General features: G+C 41.4%; 1 long non-coding RNA gene across 1 annotated transcript; it reads right to left on the bottom strand.

Annotated features, from left to right (window-relative positions):
* Nucleotides 1–408: 408 nt before the first annotated feature.
* LOC125600436 lies at nt 409–5,802 on the bottom strand. The gene is made up of 2 exons (XR_007333801.1): nt 4,248–5,802; nt 409–3,741 (listed from the first exon to the last, which is right to left on the bottom strand). It is a non-coding gene; the product is annotated as an uncharacterized LOC125600436 (long non-coding RNA).
* Between the last annotated feature and the right edge of the window lie 18,763 nt (nt 5,803–24,565).

Raw genomic sequence — 24,565 nt, 5'->3', positions numbered from 1 at the left:
TAAGAGAGAAGAGTAAGAGATGGAGAGAGTTTCCGTGAGAGTGTGACAAAGAGAATAGAAGGAGAATAAGTTTCCTTACTTGATTTGTTACACATGACAGGGTATTTAAAGACATACAAGAATGCATAAACAATGAGAAGATAGTACAAGGGAAAGAATAAACAAAGAGGAGGCAGATCCGCGGATGGCTCGTTCAGCAAGAGGGATAGTTGAAAGAATTGAGATGAAATAAAAGGAATATGATGAGAATAAGCTTCTGGTTCAGTATGAAACCAGAGAGAGTGATTGATGAGCAATTGAAAGTAATGAGAGAGTGAAGAAAGAGTATAAAGTGTTTGGGAGAGTTTCTGAGTATGCTAGAGTATAAGAGAGTAATGGAGGTCGTGAGAGACAAGAGAATAGAGAGAATAGGAGAATCTGAGAGTTTAGTAACCAGAGTATGTGAAGAAAGAGTTTTACTCTCCTTAGTTTACAATCAGATACAACATTGTCTTAAATAGACAAGCACACATATTAAACAAATACTAAAACAGGGTTTTACTAAACAAATAATATTGTAGGGTTTTCTGGTGAAGCCAGGAAGGTACAGCCAAGGTGAATCTCGACCAGAGGGAGTAGAGAGTGACAGGGGAGAGAGATGGGCACAGTCTGGTTGGGTGAAAGTGACAGCAGGTTCATCCTCTTATGCACATGTGACTTTTACTCTATTTAATTCCCAACTTGTCTCAGCTCTCTCCAACGGTCTGATGCTCCATTTTAACTTCAAATCTGCTTCAGAAGATCAAGCTGTACGAGTTCCTCACCTGCCTTACCATCCAAGTCACTCTAGGTAACTTGGAAGCCAAGACTGTACGGACTGCCTTGTGTAGCAAGGTTTTCCAGACCTGAATCTTTTCAAGTATCTCTTCTTCTCTTTGTCTTCTTTATTTATAAGATCAATGGATCACACTCAGCCATGCTTCTTCCTTCTCCACTCTAACCATAACTTGGTTCACAAGTCTGTATGAACCAGTCTCATCTTTGAAGTATCCAGATTACTTCCTCTACAATATCAAACTTGGATCATGAACCAGCTTCTTCTTCTGGTCATTCCCTTCTTCATTTCAACACTCCCCCTCAAGCTTGACCATAGGAGATCCTTGGACAAGCTTGGAACCTTGAAGAAGCTCCCTCATTAAAAACCTTAGCAAGAAAACCCATTGGGACAAAACTTGCTAAGGGAAAAAGAGTGGAGTTTCTACAAAGCTTAGGGATTGGCCAGTGAGCCTAAGGAACTTCAGATTCATCATGGTGGAGTCCTTAGGCTCTGGATCGTGGCCTAATAGGTATAGCAAGTATGAATCACCATAACTTGCTATCCTTGAGCACAAGTGGCAGGCTGGATCATTTTGTGGCCGGTTTAGGGTCTCTCTCTCTCTCAACTGGCTTCAACTACCTTAGGAAGGCTAGGACATGACCGGATCATCATCATCATCTTCAGTGAGGCTCAAACTTATTTTGGTACCTGATACATCATTTCAAAAGTGCATCAGTTCTTAAGGAAATGCACTCATCACATCAAACTCAATAATAGTTTAAGTATAAGGACAATCAAGAATGTATTGAGATGAGTTTAAGGTGCTTCCCTTTTATAAGAATGGTGAGCTCAATCACACGGTTGGTACTGAGTAATGCAAGAGTGAATCCACTACTTGCAAACTTGGATTGGCGCCAATTCCTTCACCATCAAATCACCTTTGAGCTTCTTCTTATGACCTGAGCTTGTCTCCCCCTTTCTTCTAGCTTCTTGCCTCTATTTAGGGGTTGAGACAAAGCTTGTCTTTGTTCATAAGCTCAATAGGTACCTGATTCAATCATACAAAGAATGCATGTATCAATTCTCAAGGGGAAAACCTATTCTCACATAAGAATAAGGATGGTTTTAGGTACTCCCCTTGCATTAGTTTCTGGAATGTTGATGAGGAGTGCAGAGCATTTGAATCCTCCACGCCATTCCTTCTCTCAACCAGCCTTTGCATTGTTCTCTTGAAGTTTCAACATGTAGGGGGACTTTGCAACTACATAATTTGCCACCATCATGTGATTGCTTAGCCAAGAATGTCCCTGATTGAATAATCCTTGCATCTGGCTGGTAAGAACAGTGAGGAGTGACAGCTTCTTCAGACTGATCACTTAAGTCCTCTTTTAATTTGCCAACCTCTTGCTGGTCTTCTATGAGGAAATGGGACACTGGATATAATAAGCTTCATGGATCTTTTGGTAGCTCACTGATATTCCCCTCCTCAAGCTTGACTGAGTATAGTGACAAGCTTGAACGTGAGCTTCAATGAGTTTTGAACTGGGAGCACAACAATACCAACATCTGCGCTTAAGCCAACCAGTTCACCATCTTCCAGGAGCACAACAATACCAACATCTGCGCTTAAGCCAACTGGATCACCATTTGCCTTCAGCTCCAATGTCTTTGGACCACCAGTCTCCTCATGACTTAGGTGATGGCCTTCCTTGTGAGTCTCTTGAACCAGGAGCACAACAGCTCCTACGCCTGCGCTTAAGCCAACTGATTCCACTCATAAGATGTCTCTCCATGGTCAGTAATATACACCAAGTGTAGGCTCTGAACAACATGGTCTCTTTTCTCCATGTTCAGGAATATGCATCTTGTGCAGGCTCTGATCAACATGGGTATATCCCTTTTCCTGTTGCTGCTTCTGGTCTAATAGTCACATCCTGTGTCCTACACACCATTACAACTCAGATAGGGATCAGTAACATCAGCATGGGACCAGATCATTGAATAAAATGAAGACTGGTCGCCACTGCTTAAAAAAAAAACAGATTGCAAAAGAGCTTATCACCTCCTATGACAGCTTTAGAAACAATATGAATGCACCAGGAACAATATGTATGCCTCTTTAATACAATCCAATATGCATTTTTAAGACAATCCAGATGCTAAAGAAGACTAGGCTAATAACCTAATCAATTTCAACAACAGCATGAATACACCACACATCTAGGAACACTCCTAGATACTTAACAATCTCAAGGCAGACATGACAATTAAAGGACTCCCAATCGATATCAATATATCATGGATGCATGACAACCTAGGCAGACACTTCTAGGAACAAAAACAACCACAGATGATAAGATTAAGACAAAATGCAACTTCTAGCAACTTATCATGATCCATTGGACTCTAAACCATCACTCAAAAACGACCAGACACATTACACAAGCTATTGTTCAGGTTTAGGAGGTTTAACTTACAGCCAAGGAACCTGGGCTGGTTCCTTGAACCTTCATATACACACTACTCATCTGAGCTTGGTGGATTTGAGTTTTGGATTCATTACCCAACTCCTTTTCCTTGTGTGTTTGGCCCTGTTTGTAAAGCTCACCCTTGGATCCCCTCCTGTCCTCCTGGTCTTCTTGGTTCTATTGGACATCATCCGCCTGTGAACTTTCCTTGAAGCATGGCTGAATTTGAGTGCTTTTAAGAACATGAGATGAAATGGCTTCTCATTGTTTCTTCTTGCTGATTTGACTTCACCATACACGACCAGGGGATCAGATAGGAACCCTGAGAATGACTGAGAGGACCGTGGCTTTTGTTGACTCCATATTGAAGTAAATTTGAGAAAGTCGGTTTGAGCAGTCTTCAAGAGGGTGTGAGCTTTGAGCTTGTGCTTGATGTGTAAAGGTCATCACATAACATTTAATAACCTGTCACCACAACTAAAGACAGGTATCAAAAGACAATAAAGAGATCAGAACATGGTTTCTCACCAAGTCTGATCTCCAAAAACACCTTAACAAAGAACACAATGGACATAAAACTTTCTTGAAACTATTCAAGCAACAACACTGAATCCTAATTATCATAACTAACCATTCAGGTAACATAGAAACATCACAACCTAACACCAGGTCTAAACAACATTTTAAAAGAAATTTCTAAACTTTTTCTTGACAATTTTGAAGCAAATAAACCAGACAATTTTCTAGACAAGATTAGAATAATATAATGGCATTTTTTTTTTTTCAGAGACAGAGATTAAAAATAGCACTAAGACTCTTAACAAAATTCTAAGGCAGACAAATACTTAGACAAAATGACAATTGGACAGTCTTTTCATGTGTAGAAACTAGACAAGAACAACAAGCTAGTTTCTAAACACCCTAAGACAACACAAACGACCAGCACACACAGTGCTTTTATTAGAGTAGAAGATTCCGCTTACTCTCAAGAAACCTGAGCTGGTTTCTTGACTCTCCAGCCCATGGGGGCTTATTGAAAGTACATTTGTTTCAGATGTGGATTGAATATCCACCACCTATCCTTAGTGAGTCCTTCCTTGCAGTGCTGACTCTTCTGACCTTTCTTCTCTTCCAACTTGAAGTAGGATTTGTTGGACAGAGACTGAGCTTCTGGTTGTCTCTCATTAACATGAGCAAAGACCTTGCAGATTTTCCATGGAGCTTCATCTGAAGTATGGCTCCAAACACCTTTGCCTCTATGGTTTTTCTTCATCATTCTGACCCAGAGAGAGTAGTTTGGAGTTTTGAGCTTCACTGAACTCGCCCATGCTTGAATATTCATCATCTTGAAGATTTTTGGACCAGTGGATAATAGGATGTTCCTACTGGTTTGAAAGGGACAGGATTTGAAAGACTGGACTTTGATGAAGCTTGCTGAACTGAGCTAAGACTTTCTTGAGTTCCAGAGACTGAGATACTCCTTTATCTTGAGTTCTGGTGAGGCTTTTCCCTCCTGGAAAACCTTTGGACCAGAGGATAAAAGGATGTAACAAACAGGTTTGAACAGATTTTTAAAGAGAGAATTTGGACAGGGATAATTTGCGGAAGCAATATAGGTTCTCAAGAGCTTGTGGCTCTGATACCATGAAAGAATTGAGATGAAATAAAAGGAATATGATGAGAATAAGCTTCTGGTTCAGTATGAAACCAGAGAGAGTGATTGATGAGCAATTGAAAGTAATGAGAGAGTGAAGAAAGAGTATAAAGTGTTTGGGAGAGTTTCTGAGTATGCTAGAGTATAAGAGAGTAATGGAGGTCGTGAGAGACAAGAGAATAGAGAGAATAGGAGAATCTGAGAGTTTAGTAACCAGAGTATGTGAAGAAAGAGTTTTACTCTCCTTAGTTTACAATCAGATACAACATTGTCTTAAATAGACAAGCACACATATTAAACAAATACTAAAACAGGGTTTTACTAAACAAATAATATTGTAGGGTTTTCTGGTGAAGCCAGGAAGGTACAGCCAAGGTGAATCTCGACCAGAGGGAGTAGAGAGTGACAGGGGAGAGAGATGGGCACAGTCTGGTTGGGTGAAAGTGACAGCAGGTTCATCCTCTTATGCACATGTGACTTTTACTCTATTTAATTCCCAACTTGTCTCAGCTCTCTCCAACGGTCTGATGCTCCATTTTAACTTCAAATCTGCTTCAGAAGATCAAGCTGTACGAGTTCCTCACCTGCCTTACCATCCAAGTCACTCTAGGTAACTTGGAAGCCAAGACTGTACGGACTGCCTTGTGTAGCAAGGTTTTCCAGACCTGAATCTTTTCAAGTATCTCTTCTTCTCTTTGTCTTCTTTATTTATAAGATCAATGGATCACACTCAGCCATGCTTCTTCCTTCTCCACTCTAACCATAACTTGGTTCACAAGTCTGTATGAACCAGTCTCATCTTTGAAGTATCCAGATTACTTCCTCTACAATATCAAACTTGGATCATGAACCAGCTTCTTCTTCTGGTCATTCCCTTCTTCATTTCAACAATAGTGACAGCTCCCAACGGTCAGCTCCCTCTCTCTTCTCTTAGACACACCCGTGACTCCTCCACTCACTTCTCTTCAACGGATACATGTCGACATTCCCACTCACTAGGAGATCTTTTAATCACTTGACCGAGTTGGTTAACTCATGACTTGCTTCCTTTCCTTGCAAGTCACTCTTAGGTTGTACGGACAGCCTTGTTCTCCAAGTTCCTATCTTCTTGCTTTATTCTTCATGTCAACACTCCCCCTCAAGCTTGACAGTAGTGAGTGTCAAGCTTGGAAATCCATGAAGCATTCCCTCATTAAAACCTTTACTTGGAAAAACCACTTGGGATAAAAACCAAGCAAAGGAAAAAGAGTAGAATACTCCATGGTGAGGGGATCATTGACATGGAAGGTTTATGAGTCCAAGTCTTGGAAGAATGGACTCACAAACTTTGCTGCTGGCTGCCTTGGTGAAGATGTCAGCCAGCTGATCCTCACTTCTTGTATAGCATGGGAGGATCACTTGCTGTTCTACTGCTTGTCTCACCTTGTGACAGTCCACTTCTATGTGTTTTGTCCTCTCATGGAAGACTGAGTTGGATGCAATGTGTATTGCAGCTTGATTGTCACAATGCATGGTCATGGGAGTGGTGATCTCAATTCCCAAGTCGCCTAGAAGCCCCTTTATCCAGATAAGCTCACTGGTTAGCTTCCTCATTGATCTGTACTCTGCTTCTGCACTTGAGCAAGACACCACCTTCTGCTTCTTGCTCTTCCAAGTGACCAGATTCCCTCCAATGAATGTACAATAGTGATGAGATCCTAGGATGATGCTCTGGAACAGATGGGATAATCCTTGCAGAAACGAATCAAAAGACTCAAGTTTCTCAAGGTATGTGGATCGAATGGTGACACAAGAGGCTGCGGAAAGGCTCCTTGATACTCCTAGGCAATAGATTGGATATGACACACCAAACTAGAGCCCTTAGTCTCTGGATATTACACACCAGAAGTTGGATATTACACACCAACACTCAATCAACTCGACAAGCAAGAAGAAAAGAGAAAACAAAGGTTTTTGATAAAAAGATGGATACTGATACAAGGGGCCACGACCAGAATATAAAGGAGAAGCCTTGTACATGCACAAGGTCTCGAAAATACAAAGGAAATAAAGACAAAGGCTCCCTTGGAAACACAACAAAGACTAGAGTTTTTCGAAAACTAAATAACATAAAAGCATAGCTTAAAATATAAGATAAGGTCTTCATGTGGACAGACCAAGATCAATCATCTAGGAGATAGGAGAAGTAGACTTGTGGCCTCGTTAAAAACCTTCCTTTGGAAAACCCAGTGGGACAAAACCAAAGGTTAGGAAAAGAGCACACACAAGCTACTTGCCTAGATGATGATCAGCTTGAAGGTGGAGTAGCTTGAATGATGGTTAAGGTGTCTTGGATGATCAAGCTTCGGCCAAGACTAATGTATTCTTCTTGTTTCCAAATGTTCTTCAAGGTTGCATCCTCAGCTACAAGCTCTTCAGGTTCAGGTTCATGCTTCCAGTCCTTGGTGCTTTCCATGATCATATCATCCCCTCCCACTTCAAAAAGATTTGTCCTCAAATCTGTGTTACCTGCAATAGAAGGGACCAAGTCAGTAACATCAGAGTTTATAATCAGATTACACTTACCTTGCAAGCCTCTTTGATAGGCATTGTCGCTGACTGGTTCTATTATATAGAAGGGACTGATCCATTTGGCTCTCCTTACTCCTGAGGCATTACTTAAACCTGATACATTGAAACAAGATAAGTGAACACAAGCAAAAACATCATAGAGTAAGAGTATTATCCCAAAGTTGTATTTTATCGGTTTTGGCTTGTATGCTGCATCTGGAGGTGCTTCTTTGATGAGGATGAAGCAAGTGACGTCATGATGTCTCTCCTGGCTTAGATCAGGCGGCTTGAAACGTTTGTCTTCCTCACGCTTGTTCTTTCTCTTTGCATTCTTCAAAGCTTCCATATAATCTGCACATGACTCTTTTGGCAAAAACAAGTGCATCATATCTGTGTAATCAATAAAAGAACTCTTGAAAACATGACTAGTTACCTTAGCATGCTCACCTGGTCGCCATAGATAGGATTGAGATGTTCTACACTCAGAAAAGTTCAGACAAAGCAAACACAGAATCACCCGTCTTGTAGAACCCATAACTCTTTCATTTGAAAAGCTTTGGACATGATTCCAGTTCGACGTGAGACCCTGATGAGTGTAGTTTCCATTGCAGTTGAGTTTGTTGCTTAATTCCTTCTGGTTGCTGAGATATGATCCTCGGACTGCTCCTATGTCAGAGTTGGCGGCTAGACAGCTTCCAAGATTTGATTGTTGCATCTCCAACTTTGCCAAGGACTCATCAGTATAGCCCCTCTTTTTACCTGTACACTTCTCAGCTCTTTTTGGACAAGTCAAGTGTGTTATCATGTCAAAGAAAGTGTTGTAGACCAGAATGTCTCCAAAGCACAAAACAGCATGATTCCTCCATCTATTATGCATATCAAAGAAAATACTGCAGACCCAGATATCATTAAGGTTCAAGTTCACACATTCAGAATCAGTGATATCTAGTTTCAATTGTGCAGCAGGTTTATCAAAGAAAGTGTTATACACTAGAATATCATCAAAGAACCAACCTACATGTTTAGAATCATTTTCAGCACACAAACAATCAAGCTCAAACTTAGTGAACTTTGCAGATTTCACAAATTTAAATCTAAAATCAGATTGATGCAATTTCGGTTCCTGCAACTTCTTAGGTTCATTCAATACATAAGCAGAAACACAAGAATTATCAAGGATCAGTTTATGCACATGGAAGTTCGTAACAAAACTCCTTTCTTCAGTTCTAGCAAATGAATCACAAGGTTTCAAACAGAAATCAGATTGTTTCAATTCAAGCTCTAAAACCTTTTCAAAATGATCAAAACTTTTGACATGTTTCAGAAAATGATCAAAACTCAGAATATGACCAGAAATGTTATTATTTTGATTTTGAAAACGTTTTTGATCAAAGATGATTTCTGGTTTAATTTCTTTAAAAGATTTAAACATGTTATCAAAAACAGATTTTGAAACACAAAAATCTTTTACTTTATCAAGACCAAAACGTTTTATGTCTTCAGTACTCACTTTAACAAACATTCTAGGCACAGAAGCAACCATATTAAACTCCTTACAGTGCTCTTGCAGATCATAAGACAAAGATTCATGAGCTGATTTTGTCTGCAAGTTTTTCTGTTGTTCTTCTTGTGTTGTACTCTCTGGTTCTTTTTCTGCTGAGTCTTCTTTTGCAACCTGTGACACTGAAACAATTCTACTCGGTTGCACCGGTCCAAGACAAGTTAGTTCATTAAAGGAATTATCAAAATTAGATTCAGAGTGAGGTAAGAACAGAGAAAACTCTTGTTCTTTCTCAAACTTTCCTTTTCCCATAGATGTTTTGGTTTGAGCTTCTTGAATTGGGGCAGCTGAGTCTGGTTCTGCATCATTGAGTTCTGAGACAGTAGCAACTGGTTCTTGATTCTTTGGGAGCTTCTTCTGCTTGTCTAAGTGCTTGCTGGTCTTAAGAATCTCCTTAACAAGGCTGCTGATTTCTTTCTGATAATCAGCCATCTTGGTTTCTGATTTTTCACTTTTGAAGTCTGTTGCGGATATGACTTTCTTCTTTGGAGATTTCAGAGAAGTGTGGCCTTTGGATGCATACTTCTTCCCTAGTAGCAACTTCAGATCTTCCCAAGTGGTGATAGCTGGTTCCTTGTAGTACCTGCGATCATCTTCTTCTTGCAACAACCACTTAAAAACGTTTCCTTTGAGCTGAGACATCACATAAGCCAATGCTTCTCTCTTCAGGATTTTGTTGTAGCAAAGCCACTTCTCCATTGTTCTTTCCCACTTTAAATAATCACCTTCCCCTGTAAAAACATAAAGTTGAGGCTTAGTGACAATTTGATTGTAAGAAGAATGAATATTTGATTTAGGAGTGCGAGAAGCTTGATGTGGTCTGCTCGAAGTGTGGGCTGGCTGTTTGTAAGACTGTTGGCCACGTCCTGCTTCCTCTTCCTTATACCACTTATGCTTGCTTGATTCGTTTGGAACAGAATCTGGTGGTCTAGGCTCAAGCTTTTGTTTGTCCATTCTCTTTTTATTTTGCTGCCTAAGATCATCAGTTTGCTGCAGAAACTTTTGTCTAAGCTCCTTTCGAAATTCACCCATGTTGGTATCCAACATCTGCTGCATTTGAGCATTCATAGATTTAAGTAACAGCCTTTCTTCCTTAGTGAGTTTTCCTTTCTGATCTCCTGCCATTGTACCTGAGACAGAAAACAACACACAGCAGTAACAAGTTCTACAGAGAAAACAAAAATCAATTTGCAAAACCAGAAACAGATTCAAACTGAAGCTTAAAACCTTAGACAATTCTCAGAACAAATTAGAAACTCAAACAATGATTTAAAACAGATCAAAACTAATCTGAACAGAACTGATAAATCACAAACCTAACAGATCAGATTGATTTCGAAACAGAACAGAGAGATTTTGATTTCAGGTTCACTTTCAAGTCTAGTACATCAAGTTTAATCAAAACAGAGTAGATCAAGACAGAAACAAATTCGAAATTTCAGAAACAGAAACAGATTGATCAAGTAAATCAGAAAACTTTCTCAGCAAGGTATATGAAGAGTTTTTAACACACAAACGAAATCAGATAAACTTAATCTATCAAATTTCGACAGCCACAACACAGATCTATCAGTTTCTAGCATGAATATGAAGAGACAAATCGAAAATCATAGAGAAAGATGAACACTTCCCTTCCAGAGTTGCTCTGATACCACTTGATGAGATCCTAGGATGATGCTCTGGAACAGATGGGATAATCCTTGCAGAAACGAATCAAAAGACTCAAGTTTCTCAAGGTATGTGGATCGAATGGTGACACAAGAGGCTGCGGAAAGGCTCCTTGATACTCCTAGGCAATAGATTGGATATGACACACCAAACTAGAGCCCTTAGTCTCTGGATATTACACACCAGAAGTTGGATATTACACACCAACACTCAATCAACTCGACAAGCAAGAAGAAAAGAGAAAACAAAGGTTTTTGATAAAAAGATGGATACTGATACAAGGGGCCACGACCAGAATATAAAGGAGAAGCCTTGTACATGCACAAGGTCTCGAAAATACAAAGGAAATAAAGACAAAGGCTCCCTTGGAAACACAACAAAGACTAGAGTTTTTCGAAAACTAAATAACATAAAAGCATAGCTTAAAATATAAGATAAGGTCTTCATGTGGACAGACCAAGATCAATCATCTAGGAGATAGGAGAAGTAGACTTGTGGCCTCGTTAAAAACCTTCCTTTGGAAAACCCAGTGGGACAAAACCAAAGGTTAGGAAAAGAGCACACACAAGCTACTTGCCTAGATGATGATCAGCTTGAAGGTGGAGTAGCTTGAATGATGGTTAAGGTGTCTTGGATGATCAAGCTTCGGCCAAGACTAATGTATTCTTCTTGTTTCCAAATGTTCTTCAAGGTTGCATCCTCAGCTACAAGCTCTTCAGGTTCAGGTTCATGCTTCCAGTCCTTGGTGCTTTCCATGATCATATCAAATAGCCGGTGGTTGACCTTCTGTCTACTCTGTCCCCAGCCCAATCTGCATCACAGTATCCTATCACCTCAGTGTTCTTGTTGCAAGCCATCCATACACCCTGACCTGGCGCCTCTCTCAAGTATCTTAGGATCCTCTCCACCATGTTCCAGTGATGAACCTTGGGAGTTTGCATGTGCTGGCTTACTTGATTAACTGCAAAGCACACATCTGGCCGAGTGATGGTTAGATAGATCAGCTTCCCAACCATCCTTCTATACTGCTTGACGTCTTCAAATGGAGTATCTTCATACTCCCCCTCTCGCAATACCTTGTAACCTTCTTCAAGTGGTGTCTTGGCTTGTCTTCCTCCAAGATCTCCTGCCTCCTTTAAGATGTCCAGGGTATACTTTCTTTGGGACATGAACAATCCTTCCTTTGATCTGCACATCTCAATGCCGAGGAAGTACTTCAGTTCTCCTAGGTCTTTGATATCAAATGCGGCTTTAAGAAAGGTCTTGGTTGAACTGATCCCCTCCTTGTCACAACCAGTGATGATGATATCATCCACATAGACTAGAATCACAACAATCCCTTGCTTGCTGGTGAGAGTGAAGAGTGTGTGATCCGCTTGAGACTTCACAAAGCCTCTCCCATTCAGTGTAGTGCTCAGCTTGTGATACCAAGCTCTTGGTGATTGCTTCAAACCATATATGGCTTTTCTGAGTCTGAGTACATTCCCTGGTTTCACCATCTCTTCCATTCCCGGCGGTGGTCTCATATATACCTCATCTTCTAGTTCACCTTGCAAGAAGGCATTCTTCACATCCATTTGCCAAAGATCCCACTCTTGATTTACTGCCAATGAAAGGATAATCCGGATTGTGTGGAGCTTGGCCACTGGTGCAAAGGTGTCTAGATAGTCTTCTCCATAAACTTGTGTGTATCCTCTTGCTACCAATCTGGTCTTCTTTCTTTCTGGCTTCCCATTTGCAAGATACTTGATGGTGTGTATGAGTCTGCTGGTCACGGCTTTCTTTCCTTTTGGAAGCTCTGTCTCATACCAGGTGTTGTTCCTCTCCATGGCTCCCATTTCATCATTCACTGATTCCCTCCATTCATCATCTTCCATAGCTTCTGCATATGTTCTTGGTATCCATTCCTGATCCAATGAACCCACAAAGGCTTGATGTTCTTCTGGATAGTGAGCTAGGGAGCACACGCCACTGGGTGGGTGAGCTACTGCCTCTGCATTGAAGTAGACTCTGGTGTTGTTCCAGTTTGAAGCCGGCTTCTTGATCCTAGTACTTCTCCTAAGTACTGGCTGATCATTTTCATTCTGAGTGCCTTCTCCACCTTCCAAGTTCTGATTCTGATCCTCTACTTCCTCCTCTTGGTCATGGTGCTCTTCTTGATCATGAACTTCCTCAGATACAGGTGGTTCACCCTGATTTCCCCCCTCAGGATCAAGGGGAGCAGCTTCTTGGATCTCAACTTCATCTGTAGTTGTCTCGGTTTGCTCTTCAGACCGGCTTGATCCTCCCACATTATCTGATCCTGCTTGTCCCGGCTCTTCCATAGGTAAGCTGACCCCAAGTCTCCTCATGACTTGTCTGAGATTGGCTGCTCTATCTGATGCGGATTGAGACAAGTTCTCCAGCTCATTCCAATCCTTGTTGTTGTAGTACCCTCTGGTTTCTACAAACTTCACATCTCTAGATACCAAGACTCTCCTAGTCTCTGGTTCATAGCACTTATAGCCCTTCTGGTTTGGTGAATACCCAATGAACATAGCTCTTGTGCTCTTAGCCTCCAGTTTGTTCCTCAGTTCTCCTGGTTTCAAAACAAAACACAGGCACCCAAACACACGCATATGATCAATAGATGGTTTAGCTTTGTTCAATACCTCAAATGGAGAGTAGTCTTTTAGAACTCTGGTAGGAATGCGGTTGATCAGGTAGCATGCAGTTAGGACCGCATCACCCCAAAAGCTCTTTGGGACACTAGTATGGAACATCATGCTCCTAGTGACCTCCATGAGATGCCTGTTCTTCCTCTCGGCCACACCATTTTGTTGGGGAGTGTATGGACAGCTGGTTTGATGGATCACACCTCGTTTGGCTAGATGGGCTTTGAATGCATTGCTGGTGTACTCTCCTCCATTATCTGATCTCAAAATCTTAACTTTGGCATTATAATGGTTAGAGACATATGTTTCAAAGTTTATAAATGCATCTAAGACCCTATCCTTTGATTGTAAGAGAGTGATCCATGTGTACTTGGATTTCTCATCAATAAAGGTCACAAAATACTTGTGATGTTCTCTAGAAAGACATGGAGCTGTCCATACATCCGAGTGAATTAAATCAAAGCAGTGTTCATAGATTGTACTAGACTTGGGAAATACAGTTTTGCAATGTTTTCCTAAGATACAAGCTTCACAATCTTGTTGGAATGAAATACTAGGCAACATGATGTTCAAGGCACGAGAATGAGGATGTCCTAATCTAGCATGCCACATTACATCTTTAGGGAAATTAAAACTTGAATTGAAAGCAACAGATAGATCGGATGCAAGCTTAGTGTCTTCTAGCAAGTACAGGTTTCCCTTGCTCACACCTTTGCCAAGCAACCTACATGAGTCAATATCCTGAAAGTAGACATCATCAGGCGTAAATATAACATTGCAATTCAAGTCATTGGTCACCCTTTTCACAGATAATAGATTAGAAGTGAAACTAGGCATGTAGAAGGCTTTGGATTCTTTCTCAAATAATTTAAGTTCCCCTATGCCTTTAATTGGAACCTTGTTACCATCAGCTATCATAACATTTCCTACTGCAGGAGTGATATTTTTAATCAAGTTTAAATCACTAATCATGTGATGAGAGGCTCCTGAGTCTATGACTAAGGGTTTAACTCTATCAGATTCATGAGCAACTTGAAATGCCGTGAATAAACTCCTAGGCAATTGATATGATGCACTAAGAGAGGAACCAAGAGTTTTACCAGACTCCTTGAGAGCTTTGATGAGTGCCTCAATGTCAGATTTCTTGATGGACTCATCCTGGTTTCCCTTGCCCTCATGAGTGCGGTAGGCCGTGGAAGCTTCTCCTACATCACCTGAGTAGTTTGCTCGACCATCAGTCTTGAACTTAGCCGGTTTGAGGTGTGGGTGAAGTATCCAGCACTTGTCCTTGCCGTGACCCTTCCTCTTGCAATGATCACACACCCACACTTTCTTTTCCTCCGGCTTGTAGTACCCTTTGTTGGCTACTCCGGCAGGTTTGCTCTCGGCTCCTTCAGCTTGATTGGCCATCACTAGCTCCCCCTTTCTCTTAAAGAGACCCACTGAGCCGTGCTCCTTCTGAATCTCAGCACACACTTCATCTAGAGATGGAAGCTCCTTGTTCCTCAGTATGTGCCTAATAAGGTCATCATACCCTGGGTTGAGAGTGAGCAGCAAGGCAAAGACCTTATCTTGCTCCCTTCTTTCATGTAGAACATCCGGATCAATTGTTGCGGGTCTGAGCATCTCTAGCTCAGCCCATAGAGACCGGAACTTCCCAAAATGAGCATCAAAGTCTGTGTCCTCTTGACTTAGAGAGTTGATTGCTCCTTTTACTTCATACACCTTGCTGATGTTGGATTTGTTGGCATACACCTTCTTGAGAGTATCCCACAGCTCCTTGGAAGTTTCACAGAATGCATAAGCCTCTTGGAGAGAAGGGGCGAGGCTATTCTGGATGATAGACAACACCATGAGGTCCTCCTGACCTTTCTTCTTATCCCCAGCATCCGCAACCACCACTTCTTTGCCATCCTCTCCTAGAACAGTCTTCTTGGTGGGGCGGCCTTCTTCAACAATCTCCCAAAGGCCTCTGCCTCCGAGAGCTGTTTTGGCAAGTCTTGCCCATGTCAGGTAGTTAGGACCCTTGAGAGTAACTGGTATCATCACCATCTTTGGGTTCTCGGAGGTATCCATCAAGAGAGAAAGAGGAACGAAAGTTTTGGATGAACTTTGCTATTTTTGGCAAATTCTGGAAATGAGATTGAAGAACACCTCAAGAACAGGATGAACTTTGCCAAAAATAGAAATAAAACACAGAGAGTTCGCGGAAGAAAAAGAGATTTAGGTCTCAAGAGCACAGCTGCTCTGATACCATGAGAGTTTTAGAAGATTAAGGAGAGATTAAGAGAGAAGAGTAAGAGATGGAGAGAGTTTCCGTGAGAGTGTGACAAAGAGAATAGAAGGAGAATAAGTTTCCTTACTTGATTTGTTACACATGACAGGGTATTTAAAGACATACAAGAATGCATAAACAATGAGAAGATAGTACAAGGGAAAGAATAAACAAAGAGGAGGCAGATCCGCGGATGGCTCGTTCAGCAAGAGGGATAGTGACAGCTCCCAACGGTCAGCTCCCTCTCTCTTCTCTTAGACACACCCGTGACTCCTCCACTCACTTCTCTTCAACGGATACATGTCGACATTCCCACTCACTAGGAGATCTTTTAATCACTTGACCGAGTTGGTTAACTCATGACTTGCTTCCTTTCCTTGCAAGTCACTCTTAGGTTGTACGGACAGCCTTGTTCTCCAAGTTCCTATCTTCTTGCTTTATTCTTCATGTCAACAGAAGTTATCCCACTTTCTAATCAGGTGATTCCAGTTTCCCAGTTTGGGAATAGGACAGCTTCTCCGTCTTTCCAATCAAACCAGGATGAATCACTTTGTAAGAAGCTTGATTTGGATACATAAAGTGTTGGAGAATCACCAGGAAGTTTAATAAATCTAATAGGAGTTGGGATGAAGAAGTTATCCCACTTTCTAATCAGGTGATTCCAGTTTCCCAGTTTGGGAATAGGACAGGTTCTTCGTCGTTCCAATCAAACCAGGATGAATCACTTTGTAAGAAGCTTGATTTTGATACATAAAATAGTGGAGAAACACCAGGAAGTTGAATAAATCTCATAGGAGTTGGGATGAAGAAGTTATCCCACTTTCTAATCAGGTGATTCCAGTTTCCTAGTTTGGGAATAGGACAGCTTCTCCGTCGTTCCAATCAAACCAGGATGAATCACTTTGTAAGAAGCTTGATTTGGATACATAAAGTGTTGGATAATCACCAGGAAGTTGAATAAATCTCATAGGAGTTGGGATGAAGAAGTTATCCCACTTTCAAATCAGGTGATTCCAGTTTCCCAGTTTGGGAATAGGACAGCTTCTTCGTCAATCCAATCAAACCAGGATGAATCACTTTGTAAGAAGCTTGATTTTGATACATAAAATGGTTGGGTATTAGATTTTGTGATTTAAAGAGTGATTAAGTTTAATCTGAGAATTAAAGAGATTAGAGATTAAGAACAAGAGAGAGACTAGAGAGAGAGACTCAAAACTCCATTAATTAATACTGATGAGGGTTTACAAGTATATAAAGAGAGAGCAACAAGGGATTTCGAAATGTATAAGCATGTGTAGTCAAAGGACAGGCTGGAACTCCTTTTGAATCACTTGGCTGTGCTTTCTCACATGCTTGCACTAGTAGAAAAGCATCCTCTCCTTTCCAGCATCATACAGGCTGTCAAAGGCTCCCTTATCCTTCCTTATCCTCTTTGGTCGAGTTTACTCTCTTCCCTTCACTAAGTTACCTTCTCATGCCATCAGATAACTTCCCAAGTTGTTACTGTGGTTAAACTAAAGTTACCACAGTAAAACTCCAAAGTTACTGTCTACTCCAACTCTCTTCCTCTCTCAATATATCAACCATTTATTCTCTCATCTCAACACTCCCCCTCAAGCTTGACCATGTGGAACAAGTCAAGCTTGGAAGGACCATGAGATCTCCCTCATTAAAACCTCATTAAGGAAAACCCATTGGGACAAAACCTTAATGAGGAAAAAGAGTAGAGATCACATGATCAGGAGAGTGTATAGACTAGCCCTTAGGCGAGAGATCAATGAGTCCTAACCTGATGTGTATGGACTCCATTGTCTTTTGCCTTGCTGCCTTTGTGAACACATCTGCTAACTGATCCTCACTCCGAGTATAACAAGGTAGAATCACCCCAAGAATCATCATCTGCCTCACCTTGTGACAATCAACCTCAATGTGCTTTGTTCTCTCATGGAACACAGAGTTAGATGCAATGTGGATAGCTGCTTGATTATCACAATGCATTGTCATTGGCGTTGCTTGAATAATCTCCAGATGCTTCAAAATCCCTTTTATCCACACTAGCTCATTTGTAAGCTTCAGCATTGCTCTATACTCGGCCTCAGCACTGGAACAAGACACTACCTTCTGCTTCTTACTCTTCCAAGTGACCAAGTTACCACCAATGAATGTACAATAGCCTGTGGTTGATCTTCTATCTGCTCTATCACCAGCCCAATCCGCATCACAGTAGCCTACAACCTCAGTACTCTTGTTACATCCCATCCATACTCCAAGACCAGTAGTTCCATTCAGATACATCAAGATCCTTTCCACCATCCGCCAGTGGTGCTCCTTAGGAACTTGCATGTGTTGACTGACTTGATTCACCGCAAAGCATACATCAGGTCTAGTAATGGTAAGATAAATCAACTTCCCCACTAGCTTCCTATACAGCTTAGGATCATGGAATGGCTTGCTATCCTCAATCTCCCCCTCACGTGGAACCTTGTACCCATCCTCCATTGGCATCTTGGCTGTCTTTCCTCCATAGGCATCTGCTCCCTTCAATAGATCAATCACATACTTCCTTTGAGACATGAACAATCCTTCCTTTGATCTGCATATCTCAATCCCAAGAAAATACTTCATTTCCCCCAAGTCTTTAATCTCAAAGCTTGCCTTGAGATACTCCTTTGTAGCCTTGATGCCTTCCTTATCACTGCCTGTGATGATGATATCATCCACATACACAAGTAATACCACAATACCAGATGAGGTGGTTAGGGTAAAGAGAGTGTGATCCAATTCTGACTTTCTGAACCCTCTCCCATTCAGTGTAGTACTCAACTTGTTGTACCACGCCCTTGGAGACTGCTTGAGACCATAGATAGCTTTCCTCAACCTCAACACATTACCCTTCTTTACTAGATGTTCAAGACCTGGTGGTGGATGCATGTATACTTCATCTTCCAACTCTCCTTGAAGGAATGCATTCTTCACATCCATTTGCCACAAATCCCACTCAAGATTCACAGCTAAAGATAATACAATCCTGATAGTATGAAGTTTAGCCACAGGAGCAAAGGTCTCAACATAGTCCTCACCATATGTCTGAGTAAATCCTCTTGCCACCAACCTAGACTTGCGCCTCTCTATTCTTCCATCAGGATGAAACTTGATTGTGAACACCCATTTACTAGTCACTGCCTTCTTCCCTTTAGGCAGCTCACTCTCATACCATGTTTCATTCTTAATCATGGCTCCGGACTCATCAGCAACTGAATCTCTCCACTCCTTTAAAGCCATAGCTTCTTCATATGTCCTTGGAATATAGCTCTCATCCAAGCTTACTGTGAAGGCTATATGCTCGTCTGGAAACTCTGCAAAGGAACACATAGCTTGAGAAGGATGCTCCACAGCCTGGGCATTGTAGTACACTCTCGTGTTTACCCAGTTGGAAGCATCTCTCTTCACCCTTGTGCTCCTCCTCAGCTCCTGAACTTGTTCTTCTTGTGGCTCTTGCCCATCTTCACTTGATTGAGCACCACTCTCATTTGACCCATCAGGATCCACTTCCCAATCTCCACTAGACTGAGTACCACTCTCATCTGAGCCATTAGACTCTCTTTGCCCATCTCCACTAGACTGAGCACCACTCTCTACTTCCTGTGTCACCTCTTGATTATGCTGGCCTGAATCTTGATTATGCACTTGCTCATGAGATTCAGTTCCATTCCCCCTCTCATGATCAAGAGGAGTTGTTCTTTCAGCTTCACTAGTCGGATTGGAAGACTCTCTTCTTCCAGATTCCTGATCCTGGGATAACCCTATCCCTAGCTTCTCCAACAGCACCCTCAGTGTTGTTGCTCTATCAGATGGAGCTTGAGACAAATCCTTCAGATTTTCCCACTCCTTTTCTTCATAATACCCTTTTGATTCAATAAACTTCACTTCTCTAGATACCATCACTCTCCTTGCTTCAGGATCATAGCACTTGTATCCCTTCTGAGTGATAGAGTATCCAATGAACATAGCCTTAGTGCTCTTTGCCTCCAGCTTGTTTCTCTGTTCTCCTGGACTCATGACATAGCATACACACCCAAATACCCGTAGGTGATCAATAAAAGGCTTGCTCTTATTCAGCACCTCAAATGGAGACAGATTCTTCAGTATCTTGGTTGGGATCCGGTTGATGAGATAGCAAGCAGTCTGTACAGCATCTCCCCAAAAACGTTTTGGGACATTTGCATGAAACATCATCGACCTAGCAACCTCCATCAAGTGCCTATTCTTCCTCTCAGCTACACCATTCTGCTGTGGTGTGTAGGGACAACTGGTCTGATGCACAATCCCATGCTTGGCTAGATGACTCTTGAAGGCATTGCTGATGTATTCACCTCCATTGTCTGATCTCAGTACCTTCACAGTAGCATTGTATTGATTAGATACATATGCTTGGAAGTTCATAAACGCTTCTAGCACCTTATCTTTAGATGGAAGCAATGTGAGCCATGTATACTTAGACTTCTCATCAATGAATGTTACAAAGTATTTATGGCTGTCTCTAGACATGCATGGAGCGGTCCACACATCCGAGTGAACTAGATCAAAGCAATGCTCATAAGTAGTCTTAGATGTTGGGAAAACAGTCCTACAATGCTTTCCTAATATGCATGCTTCACAATCCAAGTGATTGAATGACATATTAGGGATTATCAATTCAATGGCACGAGCATGAGGATGTCCTAATCTAGCATGCCAAGTAATACTATCAATCTTCTCAGCAGTACTACTCAAGCAAATAGAATCAAAGGGATTAGAGGTCTTAGCCAAGTCGAGGTGGTATAGCTGATTCTTGCTGTCTCCTCTGCCAATGACTCTCCCAGTCTTCAAATCTTGAAACTCAACTTCATCAGGTCTGAATACTACTTGACAATCAAGATCAATGGTAGCTTTCTTCACAGATAATAGATTTGAAGTGAACTGAGGCATGTAGAAGGCAGCCGTGTCCTTCTCAAACAGTCTGAGCTTTCCCACTCCTTCTATTGGGATCATAGCACCATTAGCTATCCTAACACTCCCTGTTGCAGCCTTGATCTCACTTATAAGCCTCCTATCACTGATCATATGATGACTTGCTCCAGAATCAATCACCATGGGTTTAGAAGCTCCGGATTGTATAGCATGCTTCTTGCTTGCTGCTAAGGCTTGTACATGTTCCATGAACACTCTCCATTCCTTCCTGGTGATGCGATCATCAGCTCCACTCCCTTTCTCCTGCTCTCTTAACACCCCACTGTCTTCTACTGATTCCCCCATGTAGGCTGAGTAAGAACACTCTCCCACAACTCTCTTCCTACCCTTTCCTATGTTGACATAAGCTTTGGATAGCATTCTGCACCTCCTCCTCTTCCGGAAGCCCTCACTCCTACTCCCGGTTAGCCTCCATGAGCCCTCACTCCTACTCATGGTTAGCTTCTGGAAGCTCTCACTCCTACTCCCATTTGGCTTCCATGAGCTCTCACTCCTACTCATGGTTAGCCTCTCATCATCTCTCATTATCTCATACGCCCTTCTTATAAGCACACAGATCTCTTCCATTTCCGGAAGCTGTTCCCCTCTTAGAACCATCTCCACCAGCCACCCATATGATGACTCCATGCTCGCCAAGAGCTTCAAGACCATCTCTTGCTCTGGTGTAGCATCCCCATCCACATGGGATCTCAACCCTTGTAGTTCAACCCACAAGTGTTGTAGCTTCCTCACATGGTTATTGAACTCTTCTCTTCCTTGCTTAGCTTCACTGATCACCTTCTTGACTTCACACACTCTCCTAAGATTGATCTTGTTCTCATAAACATCTTCAATCTTCTCAAGCAGTATACTTTCTTCAAGACTAAAGCAATCTCCACTTGTTTCTCTTGCTGTCTGATCTTTCTCAGCAGCTTTACCCTTCAAAGACTCTTCCTTCTCATGGTTTCTCCAAACTCCACACCTTTTCAGAGTTGTTTTCATTTGTGAGAACCACCCCCACTCATTCCCTCTCTCTTTCTTCTCTTCACGCCTTGTTGTACCAGATTGAAGCAGCTCCATTTCCTTTAGCCTAAAGCAACAACCTTTAGCCTAAAGCAACAACCTTTAGCCTAGATCTTCCCCCAAATGCTTCTAATCTCACACGCCAAGCTTAACCACAAACTAGACCCCTCTTCTGACCTTGTCAAACACCTAAAGGGACTCCCTTGAGGCTGACTCTCCAAAAGAAACACCAACAGACACCAACTTGACTTTTAAAGGATCTAGCTCTTGACAAACTCTCAAGAACTCTCAAGAACACTCAAGAACACTCAAGGACATTTAGAAAACGAAATCACTCTCTCCTTTTAAAGGAACCTGGCTCTGATACCATATTAGATTTTGTGATTTAAAGAGTGATTAAGTTTAATCTGAGAATTAAAGAGATTAGAGATTAAGAACAAGAGAGAGACTAGAGAGAGAGACTCAAAACTCCATTAATTAATACTGATGAGGGTTTACAAGTATATAAAGAGAGAGCAACAAGGGATTTCGAAATGTATAAGCATGTGTAGTCAAAGGACAGGCTGGAACTCCTTTTGAATCACTTGGCTGTGCTTTCTCACATGCTTGCACTAGTAGAAAAGCATCCTCTCCTTTCCAGCATCATACAGGCTGTCAAAGGCTCCCTTATCCTTCCTTATCCTCTTTGGTCGAGTTTACTCTCTTCCCTTCACTAAGTTACCTTCTCATGCCATCAGATAACTTCCCAAGTTGTTACTGTGGTTAAACTAAAGTTACCACAGTAAAACTCCAAAGTTACTGTCTACTCCAACTCTCTTCCTCTCTCAATATATCAACCATTTATTCTCTCATCTCAACATTGGGAAACACCAGGAAGTTGAATAAATCTCATAGGAGTTGGGATGAAGAAGTTATCCCACTTTCTAATCAGGTGATTCCACAGTTTGGGAATAGGACAGCTTCTTCGTCGTTCCAATCAAACCAGGATGAATCACTTTGTAAGAAGCTTGATTTGGATACATAAAGGGTTGGAGAAACACCAGGAAGTTGAATAAATCTAATAGGAGTTGGAATGAAGAAGTTATCCCACTTTCTAATCAGGTGATTCCAGTTTTTCAGTTTGGGAATAGGACAGCTTCTCCGTCTTTCCAATCAAACCAGGATGAATCACTTTGTAAGAAGCTTGATTTGGATACATAAAGTGTTGGAGAATCACCAGGAAGTTTAATAAATCTAATAGGAGTTGGGATGAAGAAGTTATCCCACTTTCTAATCAGGTGATTCCAGTTTCCCAGTTTGGGAATAGGACAGGTTCTTCGTCGTTCCAATCAAACCAGGATGAATCACTTTGTAAGAAGCTTGATTTTGATACATAAAATAGTGGAGAAACACCAGGAAGTTGAATAAATCTCATAGGAGTTGGGATGAAGAAGTTATCCCACTTTCTAATCAGGTGATTCCAGTTTCCTAGTTTGGGAATAGGACAGCTTCTCCGTCGTTCCAATCAAACCAGGATGAATCACTTTGTAAGAAGCTTGATTTGGATACATAAAGTGTTGGAGAATCACCAGGAAGTTTAATAAATCTAATAGGAGTTGGGATGAAGAAGTTATCCCACTTTCTAATCAGGTGATTCCAGTTTCCCAGTTTGGGAATAGGACAGGTTCTTCGTCGTTCCAATCAAACCAGGATGAATCACTTTGTAAGAAGCTTGATTTGATACATAAAATAGTGGAGAAACACCAGGAAGTTGAATAAATCTCATAGGAGTTGGGATGAAGAAGTTATCCCACTTTCTAATCAGGTGATTCCAGTTTCCTAGTTTGGGAATAGGACAGCTTCTCCGTCGTTCCAATCAAACCAGGATGAATCACTTTGTAAGAAGCTTGATTTGGATACATAAAGTGTTGGATAATCACCAGGAAGTTGAATAAATCTCATAGGAGTTGGGATGAAGAAGTTATCCCACTTTCAAATCAGGTGATTCCAGTTTCCCAGTTTGGGAATAGGACAGCTTCTTCGTCAATCCAATCAAACCAGGATGAATCACTTTGTAAGAAGCTTGATTTTGATACATAAAATGGTTGGGAAACACCAGGAAGTTGAATAAATCTCATAGGAGTTGGGATGAAGAAGTTATCCCACTTTCTAATCAGGTGATTCCACAGTTTGGGAATAGGACAGCTTCTTCGTCGTTCCAATCAAACCAGGATGAATCACTTTGTAAGAAGCTTGATTTGGATACATAAAGGGTTGGAGAAACACCAGGAAGTTGAATAAATCTAATAGGAGTTGGAATGAAGAAGTTATCCCACTTTCTAATCAGGTGATTCCAGTTTCTCAGTTTGGGAATAGAACAGCTTCTTCGTCGTTCCAATCAAACCAGGATGAATCATTTTGTAAGAAGCTTGATTTGGATACATAAAGTGTTGGAGAAACACCAGGAAGTTGAATAAATCTCATAGGAGTTGGGATGAAGAAGTTATCCCACTTTCAAATCAGGTGATTCCAGTTTCCCAGTTTGGGAATATGACAGCTTCTTCGTCAATCCAATCAAACCAGGATGAATCACTTTGTAAGAAGCTTGATTTTGATACATAAAATGGTGGGGAAACACCAGGAAGTTGAATAAATCTCATAGGAGTTGGGATTAAGAAGTTATCCCACTTTCAAATCAGGTGATTCCAATTTCCCAGTTTGGGAATAGGACAGCTTCTTCGTCGTTCCAATCAAACCATGATGAATCACTTTGTAAGAAGCTTGATTTTGATACATAAAATGGTGGAGAATCACCAGGAAGTTGAATAAATCTCTAGGAGTTGGGATGAAGAAGTTATCCCACTTTCTAATAAGGTGATTCCAGTTTCCCAGTTTGGGAATAGGACAGGTTCTTCATCGTTCCAATCAAACCAGGATGAATCACTTGG

The sequence above is a fragment of the Brassica napus genome, unplaced genomic scaffold (genome assembly GCF_020379485.1).
Source record: "Brassica napus cultivar Da-Ae unplaced genomic scaffold, Da-Ae ScsIHWf_225;HRSCAF=389, whole genome shotgun sequence".
Taxonomy (NCBI): domain Eukaryota; kingdom Viridiplantae; phylum Streptophyta; class Magnoliopsida; order Brassicales; family Brassicaceae; genus Brassica; species Brassica napus.
The sequence above is the reverse complement of the archived record's forward strand: the minus strand, read 5'-3'. Positions and strand labels throughout refer to the sequence as shown.